General features: G+C 33.4%; 1 long non-coding RNA gene across 1 annotated transcript in view; it reads left to right on the top strand.

Annotated features, from left to right (window-relative positions):
• The first annotated feature begins 284 nt into the window (after window positions 1–284).
• LOC105116733 (uncharacterized) overlaps window positions 285–8,618 on the top strand; it is a 20,240-nt gene continuing 11,906 nt past the window's right edge. The window contains exons 1-2 of the long non-coding RNA XR_840583.1: window positions 285–298; window positions 5,623–5,625. This is a non-coding gene — a long non-coding RNA (uncharacterized LOC105116733). The remainder of the gene's footprint in view (window positions 299–5,622; window positions 5,626–8,618) is intronic.

Genomic DNA, 8,618 nt, shown 5'->3' with positions numbered 1-8,618 from the left:
GTTATTATTTTTTATTTAAATACAAGTAGATAACAATGCCAAGATATATCACGTTACAACCATCTAGGTGGTGACCAAGTGGTAAAGACTTGGGACTAAGATGTTTGCTCCCTCTATAGTCTCAGGTTCGAGTCCTTGGTTGCTCATATGATGGCTACTAGAGACTTACATGGTCGTTAACTTCAGGGCCCGTAGGATTAGTCGTGGTGCGTGCAAACTGACCCGAACACCCACATTAATCTAAAAAAAAAAAATAGATGCCCTTACCTTGTCCATTACTCAATTTCCAGGAAAGAAAGTTTGCAAAGATTTCAACACAAAGTTGAGGTTGTTAGGTCCATTCGTTTATATAATCCAGTATGATGTGGATTGGATTTTATCTTAATTATAGATTTAAGAATATTTAGTTAATTAAAGCACACTGTAATTTTATATTGTTCTCTCTTTCAAAATGTTAATTAAAAAAACTATAATTTATACTCTTTATTAAATTTATATTTTCAAATCGTATTCATGAAAACTATTATATTGTGTTTATTTTTTCACATGATTAATAACTAAATTGATTGTGGAAACAAATTGACCCTTAGATTTGTTTGGGAACATGGTGCAAACCGCATCCCTCAATTTTTTATTTTTTTGTGTAAAATAATTCTTTTATGTTTTTAGATTATTTTAATCTATTAATATAAAAGATAATTTTTTAAAAATAAAAATATTATTTTGATATATTATAAGCAAAAAACACTTTAAACTATTATCATAATTACTATCTAAATACATCCTAATTTCAAAGAGTTATGTCATGACTAAATTTCTAAACGTAGGCCTTCTTTTCTTTTACTTTTTTATTTTTTGGAGTGGGGAATTTAAGCTTCACCCCTTTGTTATTTATCAGACTGTAGAAGATGATATCCAAAGCAGTTTTGAGTTTTTTTTTTTTGGCAACAATGGAGATTTCTTTGAATCTCTTAACAAAGGCATGTTGATTTTGGCTGTTAAGTTGAGTGATTTCTCCACAAAGTTTTTGTCGTAAGGATTTCTCTTCTCTATCCTCCTATTTTTAACTATGTTTGATTTAAAAAAAGAAAAGAAAAGAGAAGAAGCTCCTAATATTAATTAGCATTAATGCAAAGCCTAGCATTGATTGCAATATTGGGAATTTTAATTTCCATAGTTTGTCCATTCACAAGTCATGTAATTGTTTTATATATTAATTTTTTTTTAAAATAATCTGAGTATACAAGAAAATTAATTTGAAATTTAAATTATTAAAAAATATTTTTAAAATATAAAAATAAATAGATTCTAATATCAACTAGATCACTATGTGTGCTATCCATGAGTTGACACTTGTATTTTACCTAATGGCTAAATGTTATGGTGCTGCATTTGAGTTGAAATTAAAAAAAAAAAAAACCTCAACTTAGAATGCATTTGGTATAATCTATGGAAAACATTTTTTTATTTTATTTTAAATCATAATATAAAAATATAAAAATAAGTAAAAGTTACTTCAAACAAGAATAAATATAATATAACTTGGTATTAAAACGTTGAAAGTTAAAAATCTTAAATTTTGATTAAATCAAGATTTTTATCTGTAATAATTTTTTTTTATTTAAGTGAAAAATTCTTTTAAGAGTTAAAATTTAAAGAATAATTTAAATCAATTTAAATAAAAAATATTTTAAAAATAATAATTATAATAATCTCAAACGTAGCAAAAGATGTGTTGGATTTGACGAAAGAAGAAAGGCAAGATCACAGGGCTTTGCTTGGAACTTTAAACGAAAAGGAAGTAAGCAGTCTTTTCCGATTCATGGAGGCGTTATTAATTTAAAATAAATTTGAAATTTTAATACATCACTGTGACGAAGCACAAGTAACACATTACGGCCTGGATCCTCAACGTGTCGGCTCTGTATTTTGTCCCTACTAGCTTGGAAGTCAGAAGTTAGATCTATAATTGTTGGCGAAAAAAATAATAATCGAGACACTGGCATACATCGACAGACATGAGATCATTAAAATAAATTATGACCTTATATTTAAATTAATTAAATATTAAAAGCTTAAAAGAAAAAGCATTCAATAAAAAAATAACTCCAGCAAAATTAAAATAGGACCTTATATTATAACACGACTTAAACCATTAAAATAAAAAGAAAAAATTCAAATTTTAAATAGTTGATCTTATTAGATTTATTAAACCGAATTAATTTAATAGTATAATTAAAAAAATAATAATAAATGATAAATAAATAAAATCTAAAATAACCCATATTATTTTCAAAATGAGTGAAATTATATATAAAAAAAGTCTAATCTTTAAAGAAATCAAATATTAATGAATAAAACTGAAAACATATAATTTTTTTTTAAAAAAAACAAATGACTTCATATGTTATATTACATTACATTGAGGATTAAATATTTTTTTTCTAAACTTAAAAAATATTAAAATAAATGGAGGTGCGACATACTAGATAACATATTTTTAAAAATATATATTGAGCTAATACTTTAATTTAATTAAAAAAATTCTTCCTGTAAGAAGGGAAAAATTTATTATATAGCATGATGTCCAATTAAATCAATTGCTAAATAATTAAATTAGAAAATATGAGGTTTTTTTTTAAAGAAAAACAACAATAACAACAAATGAACCCAAATAATTCTCCTAAATCTAAATTACTTTTTTAATTCTAATATGAAAATCAACAATAACAACAAATGAACCCAAATAATTCTCCTAATTCTAATCTAAGCAAAGCCTATGACTTTTTTAATTCTAAAAGTAATAAAGTAGTTACTTAAAGGGTTGATGTGAAATGTTACAAGGGTGGTATGAAAACCAAGAAAAAAAAGAAAAGAAAAGCTAGCCACCACGAAACTTTCAAGAATTAAGTCACATGTACCACATGGAGAGGTAACCCTTGACATTGTGAATAAAAAAACAATAAGGAAGCTGATTTTCACTTGCCGAGAACCACAACATACACTGCTTGAAAATGATGGAGTGGCGCACTCATTGGTGATTTCCATGAATGCACCAATAACTTTTATTATTAATATTTGTTTATTAATTAAATTACCAAATCACCCTTAGAACCACTTGTTAATTACAGAAAAAAAATCAATATAAAAATACTAAACTACCGCTAAAGCAAAGCCTATGACTTTTACTTCCAAAAGCAATAAAGTAATTACTTGAAGGGTTGATATGAAATGTTGCTAGGGTAGTATGAAAATTAAGGAAGAAAGTAAAAAAAAGAAAAAAAAGCCAATATCCGTCAAACCTAAAGCAAAGCTTATGATTTTTTTTTTTAATTTCAAGAGCAATAAAGCAGTTACTTGAAGGGTTGATATGAAATGTTGTAAGGGCAATATGAAAACCGAGAAAGAAAGGAAGTTGAAAATAACATAATAGCTTAGGTTGGCCTTAGCCAACCTTTTCTATTTATATATATAGGGCAGATCACGACAGTAATTATAGGGATTATAATATTGGAATAATCCTACATTAATTTTCTATTCAGAGATATACATGTTATACATTTTATAATATGCTTCCTCAAGCTGAGGGTAGAGGATCGACCCGAAACTTAAACCTGAAAGCAGTAAAAAATGCAGTGGAAAGTGGTTTGGTGAAAACATCAGCAAGTTGATCCTGAGAAGGGATAAAGCGAATATGAATTTCCTTCTTCACAACCTGGTCGCGGACAAAATGATAATGTACCTCAACATGCTTAGTAAGAGCATGAAAGATAGGATTCGCCGAGAGATAGGTCGCACCAAGATTATCACACTAAATGGTAGGAGCAGAGACGGAGGGAACCTGTAGATCTGTTAACAAATATTGAAGCCAGATGACCTCAGTAGTTCCATCTGCTAAGGCTTTATACTCAGTCTCAGTGGAGGAGCGAGCAACTGTACGTTGCTTACCAAATTTCTATGAAATTGGTGTCTGATTAAGAAAATAAGATAACCACCCGTAAACTTACGATCATCAATACTAGCAGCCCAATTTACATCTGTAAAACCATGAAGAGCAAAAAAAGTACCTCGAGTGATATGAAAGCCATAGGATACCGTTCCTTTAAGGTAGCGGAGTATGCATTTAATAGCAGCCCAATGAGAATCTATAGGAGCATGTATGTACTGACATATTTTGTTAACAGCAAAGCAGATATCTGGACAAATGAATGTAAGATACTGAAGAGCACCCATGATTTGATGAAATCATGTGGGATCAGAGAATGGATGATCCGGTTGTATAGTGAGTTTGGAAGAATAGACTAGAGTATCAACAGGTTTGCAAGAAGTCATACCAGCCCGAATGAGGATATTAAGAATATATTTATGTTGGCGCAACATCAGACCCATACCTATGGACTGAACCTTAATACCCAAAAAGTAGTGAACATCACCTAAGTCACGAAGGTTGAATTCTGAGCTTAGTAACTAGATTAGGTGATGAAGCATGGTAGAGTTGTTACCCGTAAGTAGAATATCATCAACATAGATTAGGAGATAAAATATATTAGCACCATCAAATAAAATAAACAGGGAGGTGTCAACCTTGGAGGTAAGGAAACTAAGGGAGAGTAAAAAATCACTCAAACAGGTATACTATGCCCTTGGTGCCTGTTTTAAACCATATAATGACTTGTGCAAGCTGTACACTTGAGATGAAAGAGTAGGGTCGAAAAAACCTGGAGGTTATTTTATATAGACCTCTTTAGTAAAAACACCATTAAGAAAGACATTGTAAATATCAAGAAAATCTTCCAATTACGGGAAATCATAATGGAAAAGACTAATTTGACGGTGGCCTGTTTAATGACTGGGTTGAAAGTGTTAGAATAATTAATGCCTTCTTGTTGAGTAAAACCTCTAGCAACTAGACGAGCTTTATAATGTTCAATGCTACCATCAACACGAGGTTTGATTCGATATACCCATCGGCTGCTCACAACATTCATCGAAGGATGAAAGGGCACTAGGGACCAAGTGTGATTGGAACGCAAAGCCTTGATCTCATTTTACATAGCATCATGCCAAACAACATATTTATCTGCATTAGAGAAGGCAATAGGTTCAGAGGAATGAGAGAACAATACTTGAGTGGCAGCTGTATCAATTGTAGTAGAGGCCACCATATTTGCGGTTTTGGGTTGCGGTGGTCTAAGGACCATAGAGTGGTAGTTGAGTAATGGTGGCGACGCAGAAAAGTTAGGTGTCCTGCTGTAGTGGATAAGCACAAAGATCAACTACTAGATTTAGACTAGGGGAAGAAGCTGGGGAAAAAGCTGCTACAAATAGAGGGCAATATCAACAGGGCTAGCAGTAGAGACAGAGTCTGTAGAAACTAGGTGACTGACAGAATAAGGGGAAGTAGAGGAGGAACCAAAGGATGTCCCAATACTAGTAGAGACATCGTGCTGGAGTGTAGGAAAAACTAATCCACAACCTGTAGCTACAACAAAATAGTGAGAGAAAGATGCATGTGGTGATCGGTAAGGGAAATGTGGAGGCTGTAGTGTTTGGGTAAGATGTGAAGGCTATGGTGTTTAGGCAGAGACGATACGGGGTGTGATATGATCGGTGAACAATAAGAAGGTGGTCAGATTTAGGAGGATGGTAGCAGGGGATGATGTGTGGTTTTGAGCTGAGACCTGTGCAATCTGATCATATTTATCAAATGGAAAAATATGTTCATGAAAACGGACATGATAGGAGATATGCGATGAGATTCAATGTCAAAATATCGATAACCAAAATGAGAAGAATTGTAGCCACAACACACACACAGAGAAGACTGAAAATCCAATTTATGATTATTATAAGGACGTAAAAAAGAAAAACAAAGATATCCAAAAGTATGCAAAAACTGATAATTAGGAGACTGCTGAAACAAAGAATCAAATAGAGATCGATTTGTAAGGACAAGAGTAGGCATGCAATTAATGAGATAAATTGAAGTGTGAAAAGCATAATTTCAAAAGCAGAAAGGAGCTGTACATTGGCTTAGAAGAGTAAGGTCGGTTTCCACAATATGCCTATAACCTCTTTCTACTGTTCCATTTTATTTATGAGTGTGAGGACATATCAGACGGTGATAAATACCAATGGTCTGAAAGAAAGTGGAGAGTTTGCGATATTCACCACCCCAATTAGTTTGAACAGATTTTATTTTTAAGGAAAACTGACATTCGACAAGAGTTTGAAATTGATGAAAAACAGAATAAGCATAAGATTTTACAACAAGTGGATAATACCATATATATTTTGTATGTGCATCAACAAAGATAACAAAATAACGATAACCATCTGAAGAAAAAAAAGGGGCAGGGCCCCACACGGATGATTAATTTAAGCGGAGTAGAAGTTTTGTGACTAGTAGTAGGTCTTAAAAATAAACACGATGATTTTTCTAAGGGATAACTTTGACATTGAAAATTAAGACGTTTAGTATTACAAATAATGTTATTTTTTGAGACTAAAAATTGAAAAATATAAGAGGTAGGATGACCTAGGCAGAAATGCAGGGAGACCAATAGGCTTGAGGAACTGACAGGATAAAAGACCTGAACCTGGACAAAGTATAGAGACTATCTTTACTTTGTCCTGAGAGAAGCACTTCATTGGTGTTGAGATCCTTGACATAAAATAGAAAAAGGTGAAATTCAAAATAAATATTATTATCGAGATAAAATTTCTGAACAGAAAACAGAGGTTTCGTGATTGTTGGAACATGTGGGACATTAAATAAAGTGAACGAACAATGTGGGGTATAAAGTTTTGTATGGTGAATATGAGATATGGGAAGTCCCTTACCATCATCACCAATATACAAATTATCATTATCATTGTATGGTTCTGAAGCAGTTAAGGTTGCAAGGTTAGGTGTGACGTGTTAATTTGCATCTGTGTCCGAAAACCATTCAACAGTACCTACAGGATTATGCAGTGCCAGATTGGCACTATACTGCTGACCATAACCATGTTGCTGAAGCTGTGAGAGCACTGAGGAGTAGTATGTCTAAGGCTTGAAATAACTGGCAACGGAAATTAGAGCTCCTATTGTGCTGCCAATTTCCTTGCCAGTTGCTATGTCTGTTGTCGTTGCCGGGAGTGCTGTGGAAGTTGTGGTTGGGAGTGCTGTGGAAGATGTGAAAGTTAGGCTTGGAACTAGAATTATGGGGCCCTCTGTGATTGAACTGTTGAGGACACCAGCTACCATTAAAACATCCTCTATTGTGACCAAACTGAGCAATAGGCTGATGGTGAGAGAGAAGTGTTGAAGGAGGGATGTTCGGCGTGGGCAACAAGGGTGCATGAATTACAGCAGACCCCATAGATGAATGAGAGGATTTATAAATAAATTCATGAGTTAACAGATGACTAAGCAAATCTGCATATGGTAGAGGATTTGTCCTTGTAACAAGACTTGTCATGAAGTCCTTAAATTCTCCTTGAAGGCCATAAAATACATATAAGTTGAAATCCGCTAGTGAAATAGGCCGGCCAGCAGCTGCTAGCTCATCAAATAAAGCCTTAGCTTTTGCAGAAATTGAGTTACCGATTCATCATCTTATCAAAGGTCTTGAAGAGAGCCATGAAGTTGTATAATACGAGAATTAGATGTAAAAGCTAGAGCTTTCTCAAGTGTGTGCCAAACAGAGCATGAGGTTAGACAATCAATAACAAGATAAAGAACTTCCATAGATAGCAAAGAGAGCAGGGCATTTAGAATGAGTTTGTCCTACTGTTTGTAATGAAGAAAGTGTTGAGATACCTGAAGAGAGACACCATCGACAACAAGAATGTGTGGAGAGGGGCACGAGTTTGAACCATCAATAAAACCAGAAACTCCTTGGCCTAGAAGATATGATTTCATTTGCATTTGCTAGTACAGATAATTGGTGTTTGTCAGTTTCAGAGAGATGACCTGATGAGTGTTTGAGAGGGATACAATTTCCACAGCAGAAGCTGTAGTGGCTTTAGCACAAGAGGACGACAACAAAGGAGCATTATTGGGGTTGAGTAGAGCATAGCCAACATCTGTAGGCTATAGCCACTGCAAAGTTGAAGCTGAAGAAGAAGGTGGTGCTGTGGTAGGAGAGAAGGATGACAACTCTAGTGCAGCTCTAGTGCTGCTGCAGAGGGAGAGATGGTTGCCGGCTGGAAGGGATCCATTGCAGAAAGGAGAAGATGTGTTTTAATTTATTTAAGGCTCTGATACCAAGTTGAGAATAACATAATAGCTTAGGTTGACCTTAGCTAACATTTCCTATTTATATATGTAGGGTAGAACATGACAATAACCATAGAAATTACAACATTGGAATAATCCTCCATTAATTTTCTATTCAAAGATATACATGTTATACATTCTATAATAAGAAAAAAAATAAATAAAAAAGTCAGTAGCTGACAAACCTTCTAGAATGAAGTCACATGTGTTGTATAAAAAGGTAATCCTTGCCATTATGAATTAGAAGACACTTAAAAAGCTGATCTTACTTGTCGTGAGCCATCACATGCACTAGTTGAAAATCATGAAATGGTGCACTTGGTGGCATATTCCATGGCCACACTATCAACTTTTT

The sequence above is a fragment of the Populus euphratica genome, unplaced genomic scaffold (assembly GCF_000495115.2).
Source record: "Populus euphratica unplaced genomic scaffold, PopEup_1.0 scaffold1039.1, whole genome shotgun sequence".
NCBI lineage: Eukaryota > Viridiplantae > Streptophyta > Magnoliopsida > Malpighiales > Salicaceae > Populus > Populus euphratica.
The sequence above is the reverse complement of the archived record's forward strand: the minus strand, read 5'-3'. Positions and strand labels throughout refer to the sequence as shown.